This window comes from Rhipicephalus microplus, chromosome 1 (genome assembly GCF_043290135.1).
Source record: "Rhipicephalus microplus isolate Deutch F79 chromosome 1, USDA_Rmic, whole genome shotgun sequence".
NCBI lineage: Eukaryota > Metazoa > Arthropoda > Arachnida > Ixodida > Ixodidae > Rhipicephalus > Rhipicephalus microplus.
The window spans coordinates 104,108,182-104,134,261 of NC_134700.1; the positions used below are offsets into that span (position 1 = coordinate 104,108,182).

Sequence of the window (26,080 nt, forward strand, 5' to 3'; positions counted from 1 at the left end):
TTTGTTGATGCTGTGGCTAATGATAAATTATAACTCGGCCTTGTGTTATGGTTTAGCAGTTTCGAACCACCCACTCGTCGCATAATTCACGTGGTGCGATTAACCTTCTGCAACAAACAGTTACGTCTGTAAGTGTGACTTGTGCCACACCACTGCTGTGGTGTCACGCAAGATCTAACATAAGATCTGATCTTTTGCTGGAGAGCCTTATTACTGGCACAGCATGCAAAGGTGTCTTCCTCTCCTACAGACAGACATAAACTTGGGTATGTCAATAATTCAATACATAGAATTCTACAAACTTAAGCTTCTAATAAGCCTGTGATCAGACATTTCCCTAAAATTGCACAAAAAATGAGAACTTGTCGATTTGTGCATCCAAAAGCAGAGAAGTCCACAATTTCACCACCATGATAAGTACTTTTATTTTATGGCCAACAAGTAATCTAGTTAGCTGTAAAAAATTATAAAAGCTTCACTTGCCTCAGGCATCAAGCTGGGAAATTCATGACTCCTGTATCTATTTTGTCAAGGCTGTCTAAAGGTGATAGACTCCTTCCCTCAATTTCGGTACTAGATCCACACAAAATCGAAAACAAAAAGGCCGAAGCGCCGCTCGGCAGCAGTGCACGTCCTGTTCACCAGCGTCCTTACCGCTACGGCTCATTGTCGGCTCTTGCATACTATGCCACGATGTCTGCCTTGCTCTGCGATTGCCCACCACAGCTTGAACCTGAATCTCTACCCTTAAGACGTTGCGCACTCTCGCACAGTTGTGCCAGCCAGCATAGATGACGATTGGCAAAAATGTCGGGTGATTGTCAAGTGAAGCGACATTGTGGACTGGGCATGCCTCGCTGAAGCTATATTTTAAGAATGAAAATGTTTACTCTTTCTTTTTTGGTTTCATGCCTTAGTTAAACTTTTTCTTTCTTCTTTGCTGCATCTGTCACACATGAAAGAGTGTGATTTCAAGAACAGAATCGTTAAAAATGTACAGTGTTGCATGCCGAAGTATGCCTGCCAAATGGAATAGGGAAAAGAAATGTGCAGCGAGCTTTGCATGACAACAGAAAGGTGTTGTTGGTGTCTAATACTAGCAGCACCTTCTGCTCGTGCACACTAAAGTACCTATGCGTTTGGGGTCTCAAACATGTGGCCCACAAACCTCTCGCGAGCTGCGTGAGACCAGCACATGACTCTCTTTATCCCATAATAAAAAGAAAATTTTTAATATTTATGTTCATGAGCTACACAGGCATTAGTGGTCTTCAGCATTTTTCTCAGGCAGTCCTTGCAGTCACCATGTGTTGACACTTAACCATGAAGCAAAACTCCAGATTTGGCATCCAGATTTCAGTCGCATCGAGATCGACATGTTGGAATCCTGCCTCAAATCCCCATCAGGAATGACCCATATAGACTATTTTAAGGATGGGTTTCAGCACCGCCATAGTGGCTAGTTACACTTTCTGTTTTGTATCTTTAACAACTAAACAGTGTTACGGTAGATGCATACACATGAAAACGGTTGGTTTTGTGCATACAATGATTCATGGCCGTGATTCATTTCTCACTACAAAAGCAAGGAAACATAGACTTGATAGTCCTGGTGGCGGCCATATGTCTTAGGCAAAATAGTCCATTGGAGATATGGGAAAGGCCTTTGAAATGGCACCACAAGCTGACAATGTAGTACGTAGCTGCCTTTTTTTCTCGGTCCTACTTTTCTCTTAATCCTGGCCTTTGCAGGAGTTAATTTTTATGACTGTGGCTTGCTAGCTGAAGTGAGCTTTGAGACTCCTGCTATACAGGGACAGGGACATTTGAAAGCTTTCCCAAAGTATTGTTTCAAAAGCTCTGAATGAGTTCTCCAGGATATTTGTATGAAGCAGTAGTGAAACATGTGCTAGGTACAGTTGCGCTCAATGACTTGTAACACTGGAGCGCGTGGCCTCACGAGTTCAGATTGCACATGGCTTTCACTAGCCCTAAAATACTATTAAATTTGTATCACATCAGATCACATTGCATGCACATAGCAGTGAAACCTTATTAGAGATAGCGATATATTCAAGCCTAATATCACCATGCCGTAACGCACAGACTCTATAAACGCAAACGAAGCTCTCCACCAAGAGAAATTTGCCAAATTTGTCTTTGGCAAGTGCGTTTTCCCATTGGTCAGTCAGCTTCTTTGATGGTATGTGCCTTATCATCATTGCCTGAAACACCTGAAATACTATCTCACAAAAAGGTTTAGCGCGAGACATTTCAATTAATGCAGGCCTCGGTTGCAATGTCATGTTGGTTCATCCAACAAGGCTGCACCGGCACGTTGCTCTCCCTGATTTAAAGAAATGCATTACACTTCGCCTGTGCAGTTTCCAAAAAAGGTTGATCACTCTCAAGAATTGGTTTGGCTGACTCCGAGGAGCATTAAACGAAGCCACGATGTTGAAATACTGAAAATGTTTTGTGAACTGCCAAAAGATGGTTTCAGAGTTTGTTCACCGTGAGAACATGCTTACATGAAAGAATTATTTTGTACTTCACACACATTTCAGTTTTTCTTAAATGAGCATGCATGCGAAATCTTGCCCAAGGCAGTGAATGGTATTATAGTAATCCTACGTGCTTTCACCTCGAGCATTGTATTTCTAACTAGAATATCATTTCTTTTTCTTTTCATATGCAAGACGATTCTGGTTTTGAGACCCTCAACATGCATCCCCAGACATAAAAGTGACAGCTTATTAGAAAGACAATGTGCAACATCTTTCCAAGTATGTGTGCAGTGCACCAGAGGCGTATCAAAAAGGATTCAATTGTCCAAATCAGAGAAAGCACAAAGGCATGCAATACAGTTCATTTTCGCACTATTCGGTGGGTAGCCAGAGTAGCACCACTCACTGCAAGTGCAAACGTGTCTGCATGAGTCCTTATGCGCATCAAGACGTGCCCACGTCACTTTTGTGAGCATGAGATTTCCAATGCCGCACCAACGTTTTCTTGTTAAAAGCTCCATATGAGCACACACTGCAGCGGTAAGGTTTTTCTTCACAGTGCACACGCAAGTGATCCGATAGCGTATCGGATCGTGCAAAGGTCCTGGAACAGAGGTTACATTTAAATGGTCTCTCCTTGCTGTGAGTCAACAGGTGTCGTTTCAATTTCGCGAAGGACTTTGTTACGTAGGGGCAAAAATTGCAGCCGTGCCCTCCCTGGAAAGATGCAGCTTCAGCGCGTCGACCACGAAAGTCTGTCGGTCCACCAGGGCTGGAGGTAGTTTGGCCTGCAAGTACAGGAACATTCACTATTGCACCTAATTTTCAGTTTGGCGAGTTAATGAGTACCGAGCAGTACAGGTATCATAGCAAGTTTGCACAGTGCCACTGAATAAGCACAAAACACGCACACGGGATTTTCTCTGTCCTCGCTCAGTCCCATCCAGCAACTAGCCCGCCTACATACTTTGGCAAGTTATATAATAATATAACTTGCCAAAGTATGTAGGCGGGCTAGTTGCTGGATGGGACTGAGCGAGGACAGAGAAAATCCCGTGTGCGTGTTTTGTGCTTATTCAGTGGCACTGTGCAAAATGTATGTGAATGGTGAATCACAACAATGTATGTGAATCACAACTCAGTCAAATATCAATCGAACAGTGCCAGAACTCAATCAAATATTGAAGTTCTTTTTACAGTTGCTCCATAACTATGTTTTCATCCTAGCAAATATCATTTTAGGAATAAATGCCCAGACACAGGATCAGAAATAGATAAGCAGATTTTTGATATGCTAGTAGTACTCTACAGCGAATGCAAGTGGACGTCATAAATCTATAAACTGTGGCTCTTCCACCGAAGTAGTGTGCTGTGCTACGCAAGCTGTCATATAAAATATGACAGCCTGTCTGCGGGAATTTTTCACGTTGCACCAATTTCGTGTTTACAGAGGTGAAGCCAATGATCTGGAGTATTGTTCAGTTATTTGAAGTGTTTCCTACCTGTGATTAGTAGCTATTTGCTTTGATATTTATATGTAGTCAAGCATTAGAAAACTGGCTAAGTAAGCTTACGGGAATTACAAGCTGTGCTTTTACCCATATTTTACATGGAGGCGTGCATTAAAGCCTTTGTAAACGCATCTAAGAGCGTGCGTGACTGTGATGCTATCTTGACTGCTGCAACTCCAACTAAGCTTTTGAAGTCACCGAGAATAACCGAAGCTTATTCTAGCTCATTCTGAACCATTGGAAATTGCAGCAACATGTTTGCATCGCATGTTGAGAGCTTCTGCAGAAGATGCGCTTTTATGCTGCAAAAGAATTGGAAAATAACGGCAGGTTAGAGGGTTGGATAAGGTGGTTGGTAGTACCTAATAAACTATCAGTCAGCATGAAAGTAGAATATGAATTTAGCATTTTTTTTTTATATAAAACTTTCACGCTGTAGCTAAGAAAATCAGTGAAATAAAAATGAATACACAGAAAGGCTGTGGTATAAATGCGAGTGTGAACAGTGATAGCCAATATCAGAGTTATTATTGAAAAATAGATATTGAGTTATTTAAGTACCTTGATAATTCGTGCCGGAAAGATATATAGGTGAGCTTGAAGAACTTGTATTACAGTGAAACCTTGTTACGGAAGACACTGAACCGGGAAACGTGGCTCTCGTGAGCTTATAAAATACTGAGAAGTCGAACCAGCTATTGTAGCATATGACATCAAGGCCGCAACGTGACAAGAATTCACAGCTAAATAACCTGATCGTCTCTGTATCCACCCATGTCTACCTGGTGCTGTTTGACTCATCACAGCTTGAACGGAGCTGTTTCGTGAAAACATGGCGATGTCTCCGAAGTCCAACTAGCACTACCAGCATACAAAGGGACCAGCATAGCAGATGCTACAGCAGAAATTCACCTGACTACCAATTTGCTGCTGAGTAGGTGTGGGTGTGCCACCAATTATGAAAGCTGAATGAAAGTTTGGTGTACTTATTATAGTTGCAACCATGTTAGCAATGACATGAAACTGCTGAATGAAACAGAATCAAGCCAAGGGAAGGAGAATTTCAGCGTGCAGTGATTGGAACAATGCAGACCACTTCGCACGAGTATGCCAGAATTCTGCCTCTTTGAAATAGTGGAGAATTCACTCCCACAGCCCAAAAGTATTGTCCTTAGTAGGTGAGAGTCTTGTAACCTTGCTTCTTATTATGCGATGCTAACATTGCAAACATACGAAAACCGACCATACCATTTTCAAGTCTCCATTATAACGAAGTGTCTCTGGGAACTGTGTTTGCAATGAGATCTCACTGTAAATATGTCTTTCTGGCATATACATGTTCATAATATCAATGGGATTTTACTTGTAACTCAATGGTGCCTAACATGGCCATGTAGTAGAAACAAAGACAGTTGTGCTGTAATGCAAAGAAGATATTTCCGGTGCCTGAGCAGAGAGAATGGATCAGAGTATGGCATCTGTGTGGATCAACAAACAAGAGACATTCATTGCATATGCTGTACTTTCATAAAATTCATATCATCTGTCATCCCGTGTGGTTAAAAATGGACAATAATGAATATGCACATCAAGGTTGTACAGTGCTGAAACACCGAGAACAATCATGCACAACTATTTCATTTTGCTAAACAGCCATGTATAATAGCACCCAGGTAATAGCACAATGAAGGGACACGAGCAATTTCAGAAACATGTTTTCCAAATGAAGCTTCACTGTCGTGTGAAAAATATTTACGTGGAGTGGAATACAAAACAGGTTAAAAAGGTAAAAATCAAAATAGTTCAATCATCGTACATCTACTCTTCAATATTCAAGAGTGCACTTAGTCGCCACAATAAAAAAGAATAATGTGGACTGGTGAACGCACAAGGCACCAATGTAATATCAAAAACAGCGCAAGTGAATAAACAATCGCTGCGAGGACAAAACGCAACATATTCGATAGAGCGATTCTATGACGCAATACCATGAAAAAGGATCAACAAAAAAAGTCAAAGACAACATTGTTATCATAGTCATTGCCTCTATATTGGCAGCCAAAGTTAATCATTCCTTTCTAATGTTCCTTATCACAACTCAGACAGTAAGTTTTCATTTTTAATATGATTGAATTAATGTGACCTTTATGATGAAGGGATAGTCCTCGGCCGTTGCTAGGGGCTGGGTAAATAAAGGTTTGCATTTGGAAAGTGTTGGGTAAACAGCAATTTCAAAAGTATTTGTTTCTATGCTCAACAGGCACACACAAACCCTGTTCAAGACACATTTCAATTCCGTCACTTTCACACGAGTCGGCAACCTTTTTTCACAGTACTTGATGAAGGCTACTTCATTCACATTACATTGCGGTGCACCGTAGATGTTGGATCACCCTCGTGGAGAGCTATGCATGTGCAAATGACTTCAAAATTTACTCAGCATAAAGTCTGACAATCAGTGCATCGGGTTGAAGTATTTTCAATTTGTGGCTGGCTCGCTTGGTACCATTTGTTGAGCACGTCTGGCATGTGTGCAATGTTGGCCATAGCGTTATTTAAAAAGATAAGTACACCAATCATTGTCATTCAACACGAATGTTAGTTAATGACATGCTTTGGCCGCTACAGTGAAAATGAAAGCTACAGTGTTACTGTGGCTTTCATTTTTGGGTTTTCCACTATTACTAGCAGAGCCTTTTTGCAAGATATTTAGGTAAGAGCGTTGTTCTGCTGCGTTTGCTGACGAACTGCTTTTATATGCAATCTAGCCCACCCGCTTGCATGGAGAGCGTGCAAGTCGCTGTGTTTGCCCTCCCCAGTGTCAATTCTAACATGTCTGTCATCATCTTGTGTTTTCTTTTCTACATTTTTTTATATATACTATCATCGGCCACTGCACCTTTAGTCAATGGCACCACTAAATCGCAGCGTTGTCCGAGTCTGCAAGGGTATGATAGTTATCTTGAGAAAGATTAATTACAGTGTCTCAATTGTCGAGAGAAATGGTGTCGATTGCTTTTCATGCTGCTAAGAACTCCGAGGGCTGCGTTGTGCTTCCAGAAGGCTGACATGCGACAGCTACCAGCTACCGTGTTTCAATGCAGATGTGCTAGTCTAGGCCATGCTGGCTCTTTCATCTCCGGCTGTGGCATCAGCGTAGACAGCAACAGTGTTTGAGGTCTCCTTACTTCCGATCTTCCCAAGTAGTTCTGTGAGTTCTGCATTCCATCTGGTTGGTGATAGCATGTTTTGTTGCCCACATACTGCCTCGCAATATTTTCCATGGTGGCACTGAGGGTGGTTTCTTTGGCACTGTCCTAAAGCTGTCTGGTGTGCTTCAACATAATGTTTTAAGCAAAGAGAGACTGGCAGAAACATGCATATACACTATCTACACACACAAGTACGCAAGAAAGATAATACGTGCAAACTGTCTGGCACAACTTCGACTACCACCTTTTCATGTACACATCTTTTCGTTGGATTACTATACGAGAGGTGAGGTTTTGCTTTACGAATGCTAATGCATGCACAATTTCATCACCACAACTTTTATGCCTGCATGTGCCCTATAAACCTCCGCAACTTTCTGCAACATTAATCAGCGTGCTTTTTCCAATGGGCTACTAACAACCTCTTATGAGCAGCTTTAAATGAGCACATAAGACAATGGTACGGCTGTTCTCCATTGTGTATGCGCATATACTCTGCGAATGTATCTTATTGTGAAAAAGTTCTCTGACAGAATGTGCAGTTGAAGGGTGTCTTCTTCCTGTGAGTCAACAAGTGCCGTTTCAATGCTGTCGGCCTCTTCGCTACATAAGGGCAAGGGTGACAGCTGTGCCCTCGTCCCTTGGAAGCTTGAACGTGCTGATCTTTGTCAAGCGGTCTGTCACCCCGAGATCTATGGGAACTACGCTTGCCTGTAAGCACAAGAACATTGCATCAAATTTTTCACTTTTTGAGCATTCTAACCAGTAAATGTAGAAAAAGGCAATGACAGCGTAACCTTGCCTGAAATCTATGCAGTGCCTTGTAGCCATTTTCTGTATGGAGGCAGGCACTAAGGCTTTCTATGGGCATTTCTACTAGGAGCACTAGAGGTATCGTCATATGGATTTTTACGAGCCTACATAGGATGCCGAGGACACATTCTAACCTAGCCAGAGATGCTATGCACTGCAGCAACATGTTCACTTTACACTTTTGAGAAAGAGTGCTCTCTTGTACTTTGATATAGAGATCAATAACTCCTGGTGAATGTTCATAGCACCCCTCGAAACACCACAATGACTTTTACATTAACTGTAATTCTTCCTTTCTCCTTGGTACACCTGAGGCACTGAGCACAGTGAACAGCAATTATAGTGCAACTTTCACCACATAATTTCATAAGCTCATAAGGCAAAATGGCAGGGTACGAAAAATTCGAATATAACGACCAAGTAACGAATGTAGAATGCAATTCATTAACAATACACCTACAATTTATGTGGCATTGTGTATCGAAAGTCAGATTTTTGGACAGGCAAAAACACTTGGTCATTTCAGGGGGTGCTGGTGATATTTCATGTTTGGGTATAATAGAGTCGACTGAAAAGCTAGTGCAATGTTATTAGGCAACTCAATGATCTATTTAGGTTGTATACATAAACAGGACATGTATCATCACAACTGTGATGTATACACTCACAGCCTCTTTTTCTATTGTTGTTTTCAAGGACATAGCTGTGCCACCTCTGATGTCGGAGGTCAGCTGCATCCTAAATCATGAATTGCAAAGTCACAGGAAAAAAGCCTATTTACAGTGCTTTAATTATAGAAGCTAACGGGAAATAAAGGAGTTTGAAGATTAAGATAGAGTAACACGAAGTGTTTGGTGTTATGTTTGGCAACGCTGCAGGTGACTTTGATAAAGAAAGCGTGATACCCGCAAAGCTCCAGAACGCTTTTGAAAATTATGGCACACAAGAAGTGTTGAAGACAAAAATAAAAAATTCATGACCTGTAGCGAGCCTGTAGAAAGTGCGTAACTGCATATTTGTGCAATGACTAGTCACAAAAGACCTCCTCGATGCATGAGGAACCAGCGCAGAATAAACACGTGTTTTAGCACACATTGCAAAAACTGCCAGGTCATAACTAACAGGCTGCTGTTTATGAAAAAGTGTGTTTGACTGGCGCATTTTGTTAACCGAGAAGACAGAAATACAAGTCATAACGTGGAAGCCAAGGAAACCATTGTCTGCACTACAGGCATTGGAATGGAAAGCTACAATCAGCAGGTTGGACATTCAGGTTGGTTGGTTGGTTGGAAGCACCTTATTGCCCAATTTGACTGTAAAATAGGGAAAAAAAGCATTGTTTCTCCTGTACTTGTCTAGCTTTTACACAGTAAGCATAAAATTCAGTGAAAAAACTTTTAGTAGACAAAAACACAGTGGTGTTTATTTGAGACCAAGCAGCTGGCTATGTGATAATGATCTTGAGGCCAGGAGGAGGCATCTATAGGTATTGATGAACTTGTATTTAATGAAGCAGAAGGAAGACTCGGGCTTATTGATTAAGACTCATGTATTAGCAGGGCAGCACAAGTTTTCTACGCTTTTTGAATACAGATATAATATACGGGTTGCACTGGCATTTATTTAGTCTAGTTGTCAGCAGGAGTTGTAACAACCTGACTGTACTATCGTTCTCAGTATGTACTACACTGCGACAGCACGTGGCCAAGAGTATTGTAAGGTTGTACAGTGGTGCCGATTGGAACATGCCTTTGAGTTATCAGTGGAGGTTTCACTGTTCCTACGAGTGCATATCGTGTCCACTATGGTCCCTTCATTTTGCCCTGTTGTGATATCAGCTGCAAGAATGACAACTGCCGCCATAGCTTGACACCCATACTTTGAATTTTTTTTATTAAAGCAAAAGAAAAGAAAAGAAGTTGAACGAAAAAGAGCAAGGTTGAAAGCAAGGAAGTGCAACAACAGCCAAACTTTCTCTCTATTACTCAAAAATATGCTAAGATCGGTGCTCCTGTTTAACTTTGCAGTGCGCCAGGCCATGCGCTCACGTGGTGCAGCTCCATCTGAGCACGATAGTACATGAGATTGTGCACTAAAAAACAGAAAAGATAGCCGGTGGGTCAATACAGTAAACACATGTGGTACATCTGAGAAAAGGGACTGGAGCAGAGTATGTATGTCAAGTGGGCCAGAATCAACTGACAACACACCTATTCTGTCACCTTGCACTTACAGCGAAATAGCATGATTTTTCATCCTGAATGCCTTTGTGCACAAGTTCTTGCAAAGATGAACATCAGTACTAAGGCACTAAAAAGGTGATCCCAGATTGTAAATGCAGTCGTTGTACGCAACTAGCCACAGCTGCACGACACGAACTATGTTGAGCCAAAAAGCACTGTAAAACAAACATTACAAACGATATCACGGGGTGGCACGAGTATAAACGCACGACTGACTTCCCGGCCGCAGAAATGAGATGGCGGCAGCCATTTCAAGTAGTCATCACCTTAATCTTGACAACACGTGCAATCGAACAATAAACACCAGCGATGCAGGCAACAACTACAACAGAGTACGAATGTAACATGACCGGCATCCAACCACTGTAGTTGAGACAGCTTTCTTTTAAAAAATTTCCGTCCTTTTGTACCTGCTATTAGGTCATCAAACCAGTAATAAGGTAAAGTAATCTGGTAAAGAATAAGATATTTAAAAGTTACAAAAGTTCGAAATACATAAGTTAATAGCCATCTCCCTAAAACTCCCTGGTGTTGAGACTATGCATTTTGTCCGCAATCTAATGCGAATTTGTTTTGGGGTGACTCATATGGCTAAAAACGTCCTTTTCATCAAATGTAATTACTTTCCCCGTGTGGCAGCAAACGAATGACATTACACACGAATGACATTTACTGTAAATGACATTATATTTGTCGTGTGACAGGGGTAGAAGTTTCAATTATTCATACAAATGAATGATTGTGATCTTTCTGATGAATCATTAGCTTCCCGGTGATGCTGGGGATCAGATGAAGAAGAGGTATGGGTAAAGTCATTGTTCGGTGAACTGCAATTTCAAATCGATTTCGGACCAAATCAGTTTCAAACAGATCAGATAATGTTAAGTGAAAAGACAGGCTGGCAGAAACATACATGCACGATTTACACACATAAGTGCACAAGGAAGATACTAAGAGCAAGGTGTCTGGCAAAACTTTAGCTGTGCCAACTTTTCACACAACGGTATCTTGCTTGCATTACTGCATAACAATCAAACAGGTCAGGTTTGCTTTATGAATACTAGTGTGCCCACGTTCTCAACACTGCAATGATTTCTTGCTCGTATGAGCTTTCACAAGCCTCAAACAATTTCTGACATTATTATTCTTATTAATCTTTTTCAAGAGCAACCCCAACCGCCTCTTTCGAGCAGCTCTAAATGAGCACACACATGGCAGTGCTACAGCTTTTTTCCACTCATGCATACGCACGCATGCTCTACAAACTTATCTGACTGCGCAAAAGTTCTTTCACAGAGTACGCAGCTGAAGGATTTCTTCTAGCTGTGAGTCAACAAGTGCCGTTTCAACGTTGCCGGTCTCCTTGAGACGCAGGAACAAATATGGCATTAGTGCTGTCCAGTGAAAGCAGTAGCTTGGATGTGTTGGATGTCTATTCGTTTGTCATGGCTGAAACCAGTTTTGCCTGCAAATAAAAGAACATACACAATAGTCAAATAATTTTAAGCATTCTGACAGGTAACGTGTAACACAATGACAGAGTAATCGTGGGTGAATTTTGTGTCGTGGCTTGCACCCTTATTTTGTATGAAGACGTACACTTACGCTTCTAAGGACAATTCTAATAGAAGAACCAGAGGTATCGCCATCTGGACTGTTGCGAGCCCACGCAGGATCATCATAACCTGGACACAGGCGCTAGGTATTGCAGCAGCATGCACACTATGCTCTATTGCCAAAGAGGCACTCCTGTACTTTAGTATGAAGATTCATAAGCTATACTTGAAGATGTGATGAATAAGCACGATGCCACAATAACTATATAATCAATAATATCCACCTATTTCATTCCCATTGGCACACTTGAGGCAGCAGAAGCACTGAGTTGTGATTCTTGTTCAGATTTAATGAACTAATTTCTTAAGTATACGCAATGCAGAAATACAGCGCGTGTACACCCATGTATGAATAACGATGAAATCAGAGAGGAAGAGGCAATTACAGTGCAACGACCAAACAACAAACAGAGACTATAAGATTTCATTCACCGACAACAGTGTACTAGTACATTTCAAAGGTTAGTTTTTTCAGGTAAAGAAAACATACTTGTGCTATGCAAGAGACAGATGAGTTGCGAAGCCATGAAATGTACTGAACACACGCTGATCAAGCAGACTTGAGATGAAAATGAAATAAGTGACTTTATTTGAAATTTGTCACTTTGATGCTTCACTTGGGTAACAACCAGTCGTGCCTGAATTAAAACACAATCACCATGGGTTTTTCTACCATTCTTCACTTGTTCGAATGGCAGAAGGCTGAGTTACTTGGGAAGAATTAATCACAAAGAAAAAAAGTTGAGCATGCAAGCACAAACACAGGAGAAAGTAGGCGACCAATGCAAACAACTCAGTGTTTGTGCTTTCCATATTTCTTCTCTTGTGTCTGTGTCCATGCAATAAACTTTTTCTGTTCTTCATCTAGCTGCAACCCCGGTGTATTGACTGTTAAACGAATAAGCTCATAAATATGGGTCAACACATTTGCTACACCAAGGCAGTAGCCCGGATTCCTTTCTTTTTTTCTTTCGGAATGCAGGTAACTTGCTGAAGAGCTTGACTATTGTAGAAAACCACCACTTTCATTACTTATATTGAGCAAATCACCCCCCTCCTCCCTTCACCAGAATTTCAGGCGGGGAGGGGGCACTGGCAAGGGCATTTAGGGCACGCACCCTGGCTATGGGCCTCCCTGATGCACAGAATAAGCCCACTCAGAGTGAATCACAAAAACACATAAACAATCATGCACAAGAAAAGTAGAAGTCTATTCATGTTCCTCCAAGCAGTTTGATCAAAAGCATGTTAAATGTCATATGCATTGCTACCTGTGCAGTACCAAGAAATGGCCTCAATGATTACCTTGAACAAGCACACAAGAAAAACGACGTACAACTGCATCTCATCCAATTAGTAAATGGGCCCTGCAACACCCTCGTGAATTAACTATGCTTACTATTACAACTGAATCTTCTGATTCAATGCATCACGTGTGCTGAAAGACATAGGCGAAGCCAACACACAAGATTGACATCTTCTCTCGTGGCCATGAACAGATTACTAATGCTCAAGGAAAGCAGTGGCAAGGGGGCAAAGTGCCATTTGAAAGATGCATCACCGTTGTGTCACAGCCTTGGGCATTTTTCCTCCCTTTTTTTCTCTGAACTGTTGGACGCTACAACTGATTCAAACATGCACGAGGTGGCCATAGTGTATGCATGATACAGTGAGCAGCCTTCAAATCATTGGACAACGTAGTGCTAGCTAAACGAGACATCCAGCTCGCATGCTGTGTGGTTGGTGATGGCAGAGCAAAGGAGAGACCAAGCAAACGTTGGTTGTTTGTGACACAATACTGTAGGTGGTCTGCTTCACGTTGTACATTAATACTGTGTTTACAGCCACGTAGGCTACATAATGGAAGTATTTTATGAATATGTTCACAATATGCTGCACAGACTCTTTAGTAAGGCTGGTTTTTTTAGCAACGTAATGGACAGATAGGCTGCATTTGCATGTATCACTGTGGGCAGGAAGCGACGATCCCTACTATCTGTATTATTAAATAGTACAATTAAACACAAAATGATCTCTCTTTTGTATCAATATGTGTATAGTATATGGGTTCTATATTGGTGTACAAGTAGAGAAAAGCGGCGATTCGCTGTCGAATGACCCCCATACAGCCAACAGTGTAACGGCCACTTTGTGACATGCTTTGAAACACCGCTCTGTGATTCCTCTTGCGAGTGCAGCACAAAGATAGTCAACCGCAATGTCACAATGACATGGCGACGCCACTGGTTTGAGGAGAGAGGTTCCTTTGACAACAAAAAGCCACTTTCTTTATTACTTCTACCCGAGTATAATGAGAGCAGATCAGCAGGTTCGAACAAGAGCCTCTGCACAATGAAGAGAACATCATAACAACATGATTGATTTGTAGGACAGCAAGTAGCCAGCATGACATTTCTTCATGTCATGCCAGTCTTGCCCTGCAAAGAGAGAACACAAGCCTTGAATGCAGTAAGCACTGGGATTATTCAAGCGGACATTTCATTTGTAATTTGTGGCCACTTTCTACAGACAAGGCACTTATATGAAAAATTAGCATGGCGTGACATCAGTGTGCGATGACCACAAATCCATGTCATAACATGCACGTCATCTGTACTATGACATGAATGACACAAATGATATGATGAAAACGTCACGAAGCAACTGAGGTCATTTAATCAGTGTAGAGAATGTGTTTGCATGCGTGACAAACATGCAGTAGTGAATAACTTGATTTCAATAGCTTCGCGTGTAGTGTCTGGCTTTGTTTCACGAGACAGCTATGTGCATTCAAACAAATCCCCAATGGCATCGCATTATCATCAATGAGCCTAAACAGCCTGCATATGATACACACAACTGCTGAATTTACTCTGATGCCAATTAGCCTTATAGCACTTGGCTCAAAGCCAAACATGGTGGAATATGCAGCTTTTGAATGACAGATTCTCATGACGTCAACTCTCGCAGTGCAAGGTGTCCGCCACGAACAGCCCAGCAATAAGCATTACCGAGTTGCCAGTTTGTTTGCGTCCGTCTTTTTTCAAGCCTTCTTTCTGCCATCCTTGACGTTTGTCATTTCTGTGTAGTGCAAAAGCAGCGGAAATTTAGAGCAGAAGGTTGCATGCCATTTTTTTTTTTTTTCAACCAAGTACCTTGAGAGACGGAGAGAGTTACATTCACACAATGCCTTAACTGACAAGCACTCTTGGAAACATTTTGGCGCGCACATGACAGACGAAGTATCGAAAGGCGACAAGACAAACGGGTGCAATAAACTCCCGTTTGTCTTCCCGCTTTTCGTTTTTTGTCTATTTTGTGCGCGCCGAAATGTTTGCTAGAATGTCCTCAAATCAACTCGCCCAACTTTTCGTACTATGACAAGCATTACTTGGTACACCACTGACCGTAACACATGACCTCGATCCTTTGTCTAAGGTGGAGTGCACAATGTCACTGTGAGATGTGTACTGCATATCAAAACAAAAAGGAAAAGGATTACGGCTTGTCACGTGGACATGCATTCTCTCCTTTGAACCATTAGAAAATAAAGGAAAAGTACAGGTGCATACATAAGCAAAGTTCGCATAAGTGCCATGCCTGTGGGTGTTTTGAAGTAAAATTTATACACAGCTGAGTTTACAGGTATGGCTTAATTGATTGAACCTAATCACAACAAATAAGCTTTATCACTGCTATTTTCATTGGCATAGCATGCTTGCTATCAATCAGCTTTGTTTTCTTTAGAAGAGTATGTGCATCAGAACGGTACCAGGGCTTAATGGCATTGTTGGCCCCTGCTAGGGTCACCACCTGCCCACTTTAGATAATCCCAGCTGGTTTTCCAGGCAGTGGGTCAGTTGCCAGTCCGCACCTAAGACCGGCCATCGTTAGCTGATTTTTAGGCCACTGTATCATGATTATTTATTTATTTCTGCATTTTATAACAGTACATTTAACCATTTTAAAGGCACTTCATAATATTTATCAATCACCAAAGCTCCCATGCAATCTGCAACAAATTTCAATTTTTTGAAGATAAAAACATGAAATAACTGATCCCTACACTTGTACCGATCCTTTAACTAGAGTTAAAAATGAACATAGTGTTTGCATGCTTGCATCTTGAGCATAATTATCTGCCTTCTTAGCGGCCACAATTATCTCAATGTCTGCTCCAAAGACATGTATAACTAATAATTGCTGGGGCTTTACATCCCAAATGGATGCAATAAATGTTCATGAAACTTATTTTTACAGCAAGCAAATAGCTGGTTAAAGGGACACCAAAGGCAAATAACAATTTATGTGAGAGTGAAAGCTCAATGTATGACTACGTTTAAAACGGCAACATTATCAACAGGAGTGCCCTACTTTCAGAGAAATTAGGCTAAATGTATCACATGACGTGCAGCATGAGAGGGACATTTTCAAAATGATCCCGATGACGCGAGAGCATCCGACTACAATTATTTATCGGTAATAAAACTAGCTGCAATAAAAAAAGAGCCTTCCGTGCATCAAGAAGTGTAATAAAATGCTGCTTGTCTGTTTCTGTTTAACTTAGAGGGAAAAACGAACCACCTGGAATAACTATGGCGAATGGTGAAAATAGTTCAAAAGTTCCATTTTTACCTGATTAGACTGGACAGGTGGTGCCATCTAGCAAGGCCCAATCGAACCAAGCAAGCAGAAAATTGTTCAATGCCAGTTGTTGCTGGTGTGGCTCCCAAAGTTTATAGATACTTTTTCAGTTTCCGAACTCCTCCTTTCAAGGCGGGTGCAATTTGCTCCCGGGGAGTGCGGGGGCACTGCAGTCTTTGTGCCAAATAACCGGCCGCTCTCCGCAGGCTTCGCTGCCGCTGCAGTTTTGTGCGTCCGTGCCAGTGTTCAGTGGCACTATATTTTGTTGTTTTTTTTATGCCTTGTCGCTTTCTGTACACATGGCATGCTTCCACGCTCTTCTGAAGACAATTCGACGTCTACAGTCACGAAGACACTAAGACATCTACGAAGTAGGAGACTTTCAGATCGTTGACATTGTGGGCACGATTTAAGCATGGACCACATGTGGACGCACAGACCACGTGTTTACATCTCCCGAGGTTAATTCTACTGGTGCTACTACTCTTGCACCGTAGCTGAGACCTTCCAGACGTCCTAACGACCACCTCTTTCGAGCAGCTCTAAATGAGCACACACATGGCAGTGCTACAGCTTTTTTCCGCTCATGCATACGCACGCATGCTCTACAAACTTATCTAACTGCGCAAAAGTTCTTTCACAGAGTACGCAGCTGAAGGGTTTCTTCCAGCTGTGAGTCAACAAGTGCCATTTCAATGTTGCCGGGCTCCTTGAGACGCAGGAACAAATATGGCATTTGTGCTGTCCAGTGAAAGCAGTAGCTTGGATGTGTTGGATGTCTATTTGTTTGTCATGGCTGAAACCAGTTTTGCCTGTAAATAAAAGAGCATACACAATTGTCAAATAATTTTAAGCATTCTGACAGATAACGTGTAACACAATGACAGAGTAATCGTGTGTGAATTTTATGTCGTGGCTTGCACCCTTATTTTGTATGGAGATGTACACTTAGGCTTCCAAGGACACTTCTAATAGAATCACCAGAGGTATCGCCTAGACGCTCCAGCAGGTAGAGGAAAGCCCAGAGAAATGCCATTTATCTGTGCTGTCCAACCTGCTGTTACTGCAGAGATGGGAGAGATCAATTCCAAACGTGGACAAAAGTTCGGAAACGACGCACAAGGTGGAGGATGTTCACTTTCAAGAAAACGAGATCCTGAAGGCACATCATAAATGGAGAAGTCAAAATTGACCATGGTGCATGGGAATTGGGGAGCGATGCAGTTCCATGTTTATTTGCGAACCTCCCAGTGTTTTCGTCATAAAGCCGCAAAAGAAAGGTACCTGAATCACAACCAACTGCTGGTGCCTTGCGATCTATCAAAAGAATCCCTGCAAGAGGTACCCACTCCTTCGGAGGACCCCAGTTTTTCAGAGCGATTGGAAAAAATGTGCTTCACTTCAACTTCCCTGCAATTAAAGTTCGGCAGTACCTGAGGAGGCAGAAAAACCTCCGGTAATAGTCTTCTGTAATGCAGACTTTAAAGGATACATCTACTGCATCCTGAAAAGCACAGTCATCTGCAAGAGTTTGATCTACATGGTTTCGGCTAACGAAAAATTGCTAAAAAAGTCTACTTTTGGAAATACCAGTGCGGTTCCTCAAGGATGTAAAGGCAATCGTGTATGTTGCGCTTTTTGCAGCCTTGCGTAGGCTGTCCGCATGTTAGCACAGCAAAAGGAGAAAGTGCATCGCTAAGAAATATTCACCTTAAGGACACTGTGGCCACGACTGGTGCTCAGAGAGGTGTGCGAATTGTGTCATTTCAGTGAGAACACTGAAAAAAAGAATGGCAAGAACAACCAAGAACAAGGAGCAGATTGCAAACAGCGAACTAAGGAAACACTTGATCTGTGCCACCGCCACTCAAGAATGAAAAAAAGCTTGAGATACGCCGGCTGAGTGAAAAATCGAAGAATGTGTTTCCGGTGATTCTGAACGATCTAACCTGATGTGCAGAAAGTGTCCATTCATAATACAGCTACCATGCAACAAGAAGCAATATCATGGTATAGATATTGGTACAAATTTGAATGCTCAAGACAAGTGTGCATCAGATACGTGGTCTTTTTTGATAAGTTAAACACATCATACTTGTAAACTAGTGTATAACTGTAGCAAGTGTTTTTGTGTCAATGCACTGATATTTTCCGACTTTCACGAAATTTGCATTTTTGTTTGTGTGATCACAAGTATTATCCACTGACAGACACCGATACATCTGAATACTTTAGAAGAAGAAAGTGCACTGGTTCATACCAGCTGAACAGATAAATAGCGGCGTTTAAGGGGGATTTTAAACGTGGCTGATACCGTGAACAGCAAAGGCTCGATTTCACCTTCTTTTAGGGTACGGCCTGCCGAGATGCTTGTCACTGAGCAAACTTATTGTGCACTGCCTCGAAGACCCCTATGCTAGGACTCTTGAATATAGCTTCGAAACAACTAAGCTCGAACCAGATGAATAACAGCTTTTACCGAGGCTTCATTGAGACGTAACTACTACAATTGAGTTCCAAATTTTGATTCTACTACCCTGAAAAAACAAGAGGTTACAGGTCAACAAAATGGCTCTTTAATTGAGAAATGCTCGCCTTGCAGCACACTTACACGAGCTATTATTTTTACCAAGGACCAGGAAGGACGCCGAACATGCATGTAGGCCTGACATTACACTCCTCATGCATAAAACAAGTTGTGGTGCGTGGCTGTTGAAATGAAATTGTTGTGTGAACAACCCGAACACAATTGCATGTGCAATTGCAATGTGCATCGTGAACAGTGCACACCGGCTACATTGCGCTATAACCATGCCTAGCTATAGCAGATGACCCTCGTTTGCTTGGCGCAAAGTTTGCAGCGCCGTGGTGGCAGGAACTGCAGCCGGCCGCCTGATCACTGTAGGCAAAGTGGGGAGTTCAGAAACAGAAAAAGTATCTATAAACATTTGTGCCTCCTGCCACTTTCGCTTTGCAGCTACTAGTGTCGGCAGCCATGCAGTAAAGGCGGGGAATATTGGGCACAGCAACGAAGATGTCAGAAAGATCGCTTTCAGGCTAGTGATCTGAAGTGCGCTAACACGATGTGGACAACTAGAACGAGATTTTATTTCAAAATATCAACGTTGAATTGATGTTTGCCTTCAGTGTCCCATTAACTCTACTTTCTTCGCATTGACTTCTGACTAAGCAAACAATGTTACAGCACATGTCCTTGCGTGTCAAAAACTGATAAAGGCAGTTTTTAAATAGAACCACTTGTAAAGTACCCCCCTCCCCAAACAAAACAAACAACAAAGAAAGCTCTGTCCGAAGAGTTGGTAATTTTTCCAGTGGTAAGGTGGCAACCCAAAGGGGCTTGCCAGAGCAAACAACGGCGGGAAAACGGGGTTACATATACACCGTTATGGGCGTTTATTTAAACAATTAACGCGCACCGCACATACGACGAACTAGTTGCATGAAAAAAAAAAAGTAGAAATTCTCAAACGCTGAAAAGCGACGTCACATGTGAATGCAAAATCTGAAAGTGCCACCAAAAAGGAAATTGGACCATAAAAAGACCTCGAACTCAGTTAACGTACAGTTCAGTTAAAGGCATCAAGCAACGGAGTTTCGGAGAACGAGTACAGCGTTTGAGAAAATTCGTCGCGCATGGTGTACTCCTCACACCTAGATCGACACCACGATACCATTCGTCATTAGCAACTTCCGAAATTCGTCTCGTGGTTTTAATATACTTCAGCACAGTCAGCAAACGTACGGTCACACTCACTCAAACGCGCACTATTGTAGTAAAAACAAATTAAGCGCTACTTTCAAAAGGCTCGCGCGATCGTGCGACGCAAGCTTCATCACGACCCACTGAGACCGCGGTACGCTGAGAGACGCCACAAGTTGAAAGTTATGAGCCTCACAAAACACAACATAGCGATAGAGGGACATTCAGGTTCTCTCAATCGGCGGTACGCTGCTCACGTTTCACCTATCTCAACGGTGCACAAACAACGTCCCGGCATTCAAAGGTGCGGCACCACGCTACACGTCGAAGCACAGCGTAACAGCATCGCCTCGGGGGAAACTACGCGATCATAACACGCGCGACACTGAGCTACAGAGGCTAGAACGCTCCAGCCTCTCTAACTGAGCCGAAGAAACTAGCAACAACCGACCGATGCAGCCGTGGATGCAGCCATAGCCATATATGTGCGCGCCGGCGCGCCCTTATCGAGAGTACTTAACCTAGGTACCAAACATACGCGCGCATTTCGAACTGCGGCTGGTATGCGGATTTCGATGCATTTGTTCGCAAACCGAAAAACGCGACGCCGTCACCATTGGCAAGCGAAACTATTCGTAAATGCACTTCATTCTTTCGTTTGTTTTCGGCTTCGCATCATGGGCCCAACAATTAAGCTCGCTCACTGGATTCCGTGCCGACTGGTTGTGCCCTCGCGATCTCCGACAACAGTGCAGCTCTGGCCGACTAGGTTGGTCCTACGCCACCTCCTAACGCCGGTCCCCGACGGCGACGACTGCGTAGCTCTGGCCGACAGGATTAGCCCTGCGCCATCTCCTGTCGCCGACTAGAGCTCTCTCCAGTGGTGCCCCGTCCTCGGACTCCTGCAACCGTGTCCATCTTTCCTGTCTTCTCCTTACTTCCGTCGTTCGCTGTCTCTGCACCTCGCTCTCTCCTTCCTCTCTCTCTACCTCTTTACCTTTTAATCCCATCCTTTGAATCCCTTCACTACCCCCATCCCTCGTGAGCTACTGTTAAGGTGTCCTCCCTCTGAGAGACAGTTACAAAGCTCACTTTTTTCATCTTTTCACTTAAAATCACCCCCCCCCCCCTCAACAATTAATTGTGAGAACGCCGCAATTTTGCCTCCACTGCGCGAACGCTCCCAATCACCCCCCCCCCTTTTTTTTTTTTGTTAGGGGCGAAGCTCATTATGCCGTGAGTCGTGCGTCCGCGTTGCATGTAGTAGTATAGCAGTAGGTAGCCATCTGTCGTTTGGTCCTTGGAATACCCGGTGGATGGTGGTACTTGTATATGATGAAAAGATGCAAGATGGCGGTACTTGGAGTGCTCACTAGATGGGCGTACGGATGGACAGATGGACGCATGCACGGATGGACAGACAGACAGACGCACATACGGATGGACGGACGCACGGATGGAAGCAAGAACGAACTGACAGATGGAAGCACGGACGGACGCTTCGCCCCACTCATCATCATTTACTCTGGATATGTTGTGTTTTTTTCCCGTGTCTTCAGTCGTGCTTCTCTATGCTGTCTTCCGATTTTTCCTTTTGCTATGGTTACTCGATACCTAAGAAATGTGCAACTATTTGCTTTAATTTCATTTAACATTTCATTTTACAAGAACAGTAATGAAATGGAACATCATATATTTGCTTAACACTAATATTTAATATTCTAATTTTGCCTATCCAGGCAGAGGTCTATCGCAATGTTGCATATATTTTTATAGTTTTCTTTTCGGTCTACCCTTTCTGGGCTTGAATAAGTAGTTATATAATAACAATTAAAACACCATGTACCTCGAAAACACGCAAAGCACCAAGCAAATGTTTATGCACACTTTCGTATTCGAAAATCAAAATATGAAGGAACGTGTTGAGTGATAAAATGGAAGGCTGCATTATAACACTGTTGAGCTCTAGTAGAAATGTTCATTAGCACTGGCTGGGACTACCCATACATATTACTGGGATTTGCACCAATATCAATGCATGCTTCACCTGGTTTTAAAAAAAGTTGAGCTCGATGCGAATTACGATTACCAGTTCTTCTAAGACAGCACACTAACATTCCATAGTTTGTCAACAGGTCAATATTTTAATACTCAGGGCTTGGCGTAGTGGTCATAATTACCCAATGAACAGCCATGATGGTTGCTTACAGTTTTAACCATAGGCATCAGTCGTGGAAATATTCTGAAAGCATAACAAGGGAGAGAGATAGAGAGCGAAGATTGGAAGGCAGAGAGGTCAACCTGACCTTGTGCACACTAGCCTGCTACAGATCTGCACAGGGAAAAAAGGATGACGAACGTGATCATGTTAGATGCGTTTTAGGAAGTTCTTATGTAATAACGAGACCGATATGTTGCGTGCAACAAATATACAAGACCAATCTACAGCAGGTGATGACTGATTCAAGGAATACACTGATTATTTTCATTAAAAGCACAAATTTCATTGGCGTATATGTATAAGTACTGATGTCATTAAAACGAATATATGATACATTTCTATGTTTCACTGAAAGTGCCCTGTAACAAAAAAACATGAAAAAAATAGGGGGACTCTCAAGCTTTGCTTTAACGTGATATTGTGTTCTTAGTGCGTACTTCAAACACAGTGTATTAATTCTTTTTGAACTTGATATGCACCCACAACGTGGCCTTAAGGGTGCAGTAGCATGTGTGCATCTTGTAGTGGCTGACTGGCTTAAAACAATGAAGTCGTTATGATAATCCTATGTGCTGATGCCCAATGACAATGTACGCTTGTACCATTCATTATTACGGCAATATTTCATGTATTGTGAAGCACATATACAGGATGCGTGTGGTTATAAAGCATGAAAGTTACACTTCATTTGTAAGCACAGGAAGTAAGTATTTTCAATGTATTCACAAGCAGAAGCATGGTTGTGTGGTAGAGCACCAGCTTGCCGTCCAACTGACCCGGTTTCGATCCCCATTCAGAGCCAGAATTTTTATCATTTATTTTATTTGCATCTTTCTGGATTTTTGGTCACACAACTAGATGATTGTTTTCGCTCACAACCAATGCCGCCGCCGGAATTTTCGCAAGACAAGCTCTTCGATGCTATCCCGTTAAAAGCCAAGCGAAGTCCTGTAATTGCAATTTTTATGAGTTCTTTATTCACAAAAAATAATCTTTTTTGACAGCAAAGCTTTTTGTGGGTCACCGGTCAGAATTCTTCGTGACATCGTCGATGGGATGAGGGAGAGACAAACTTTGTTACATGTTGGGGAAAGTGAAACGGAGTTCATCCTGAATAAGTGGACTAGGGCCCAAAGAGCGGCAACACTGGTCCACCACTCTACTTATTTGATCCTCATGACCATATTGAAGACAGCCCCTTCACCAGAAAATGTCGCATCGTGAATAATACAACTGTGGTCTATCGAAACACTGGATGTAGAGCTAAGCCAGTCATGTTCTTGTTGAGTTTTGCGGACACGCATTGCCAGCTGTCGACGCAGTTTTGAGTAGTGCAAAGCCCGGCTCCCGTGCACAGTTTGTTGCGCAAACAAGTGCAACTATAGCGTACGAAACAAAAATACAGCTTATTATTAGGTGTACTCAGGCATTGAACACTTAGAAAAAGAGTTACGAATTTATGTCCGCTAGTCGGACGCGTCACTGAACTACGATAAAGTGCTTGCGGATTCACTTGCCAGAACGACGGTGAGCGCAAGAGCAGACGCAACAGCTCCAGCAGACGCAACAGCTCCGCGCTCCACAAAACCTACCCCAGTCAACGCTACTGTTGCGTTGCGAATTGCCGCGGACGTAAAGGGCTTAAATTTTGCTGATTTCTGCAGCTTTTATACGAAGCAGAACGGCGAGAAAGCTGGATACGGGCTGTGGCAAACGTGTTAAGTAAGCGAATTACTCGCGCTTTCCACAGCCGACTGCATGATAATGGTGTGATAATAATAGTGATATCACTAGGTGCCCGATGTGAACCGTGGTAACATTTATTTAGGAGTTTCACAGAGCTTTTGACCACAGTTGGCGCTGCGCAATAGTAAACAGGTATTCCGTTTCTATATACTGCTAATGGGGATACATGCGTGTCCACTTCCTCAGTGAACAACAAAAGGCAGAACCGAGCGCCTTTGAGATAGCTCCGGCAATCGCGGAGCTCTCTGCCGAAGGAAACGGAGACTGACATGTGGAGAATGGGCATGATTAAGAAGTCCGCACTAGAGATCTATCGAATTTTTAAGCAGGAAGTTGCCAAGGAAAGGATCTATGATAATACTCGGGGTAGTTCTCTACTGTTTGAGGCCAGGACAGGAGTACTGCGAACGAAGACATATCGGGCCAAATACGAAGGCGTAGACACAGTATGCAGTGCGTGTGGAGAGGAAGAAGAACTGCCGAACACTTGATAATGTTCTGTAAAGGGCTTCACCCTATAGTGCAGGATGATGGCGCAGAGTTTTTCAAAGCACTGGGGTTTAGGGACCGGGAGGGCAAAATAAACTTTAAGCGGGTAGACTTTACTAAAAGGAGGTTATCTGATTGGTGGCTAAAGTCAAAGCACGAGTGAAAATTAAACTCTTCACTGCAAAGTACGAATCCTCAAACTCACTTTTTAAGGAAAAAAAATAAATATAGTTTTTGGTTCATTAGGTATTACGGCTTGGTGGCACTAGCCACCACCCGATCTAAAGGGTACAGCCATATCCATCCATCCATCAAGGTGACGTGCGCGATAAACATCGCACACGCCGCGACCACCGATAATCTGAAGTCGTCGCCACTACGCAGCATTGCGAATGTAGGGCTTTGAAGGCTCTAAGTTCCTGCTTTAACTAGGAAATATGAACACGTACGTCACACAGGTAAATCGCTAAATGATCGCGACCACAATCAGGACTTTTCTTCTTTCTTTTTTTTTTTCGCCGTTTGTCTTCGTGATTGCCGGAGCTATCTCAAAGGCCTCGGTTCTGCCTTTTGTTGTTCACTGAGAAAGTGGACACGCATTTATCCCCATTAGCAGTATATAGAAACGGAAGACAACTGTCAACTGAACACTCTAGCAGCTTTCAACGCACAGGAAGCGAGAGACCAATAGAGAATGCAGCTGCAAAGACGAAAATCGTCAGGGTCATTCGTGCCGGATAAAGTGAGCTTCGTACCACTGATCGTAAGATAGATTGCTCGTGTATGTACTTGGTCAATTTAATATATCATGTGTATGCCCAAGTTTAATGCATTTAGGCGTTGAAGAACGCACGTCGGAGTGCTTGCCTCGAACTCAATGTCATGCGATGCTCGCTTGCACTTGAATTGCAGCACATTGAATTAACTAAAACATCTTTTGCGTTATACCCGCAGTTCGCTTTGATGAGCTTCCTACTTTTCTGAAGCGAGGTTGGATTGAAGGAAGAAGCTTCCCACGTCCTTGATTTTCAAGAAACCGCGCCTCAAGACCAACGAAACAAGAGGGCCTATGCACGTTTGCTTGCGGACGGCTCTCTTTGCACTACCCATTTATGGCCGGCGTGTCGAAAGGAGCGCTGGTGGCAGAGTTTTTCGCAGCGTCACCTAAGCAGGGTCTGACGTTCATTAGTGTGGCACACACCCACTGAGTGGGATTGGCAGAGAAGCTGGGTGGTTTTATAAAACATATTATGATGTTTCAAATAACGGGGTTCACAGAATATAGATTACATAGAAAGTTGCAGTGCTCGATCTAATGTATATGCAAATGAGTTCTGCGGAAGCCCGTATATACATT

The 26,080-nt window shown here is 42.7% G+C and overlaps 1 long non-coding RNA gene across 2 annotated transcripts; it reads right to left on the reverse strand.

The window, feature by feature from the left end:
* Positions 1-400: 400 nt before the first annotated feature.
* Positions 401-20,818, reverse strand: LOC142796280 (uncharacterized). Of its 2 annotated transcripts, none has more exons than XR_012893702.1 (2): positions 18,257-20,818; positions 401-17,358 (listed from the first exon to the last, which is right to left on the reverse strand). It is a non-coding gene; the product is annotated as an uncharacterized LOC142796280 (long non-coding RNA). The 2 variants fall into 2 exon arrangements; XR_012893703.1 differs by having other exon boundaries at positions 20,719-20,765.
* Positions 20,819-26,080: the final 5,262 nt, after the last annotated feature.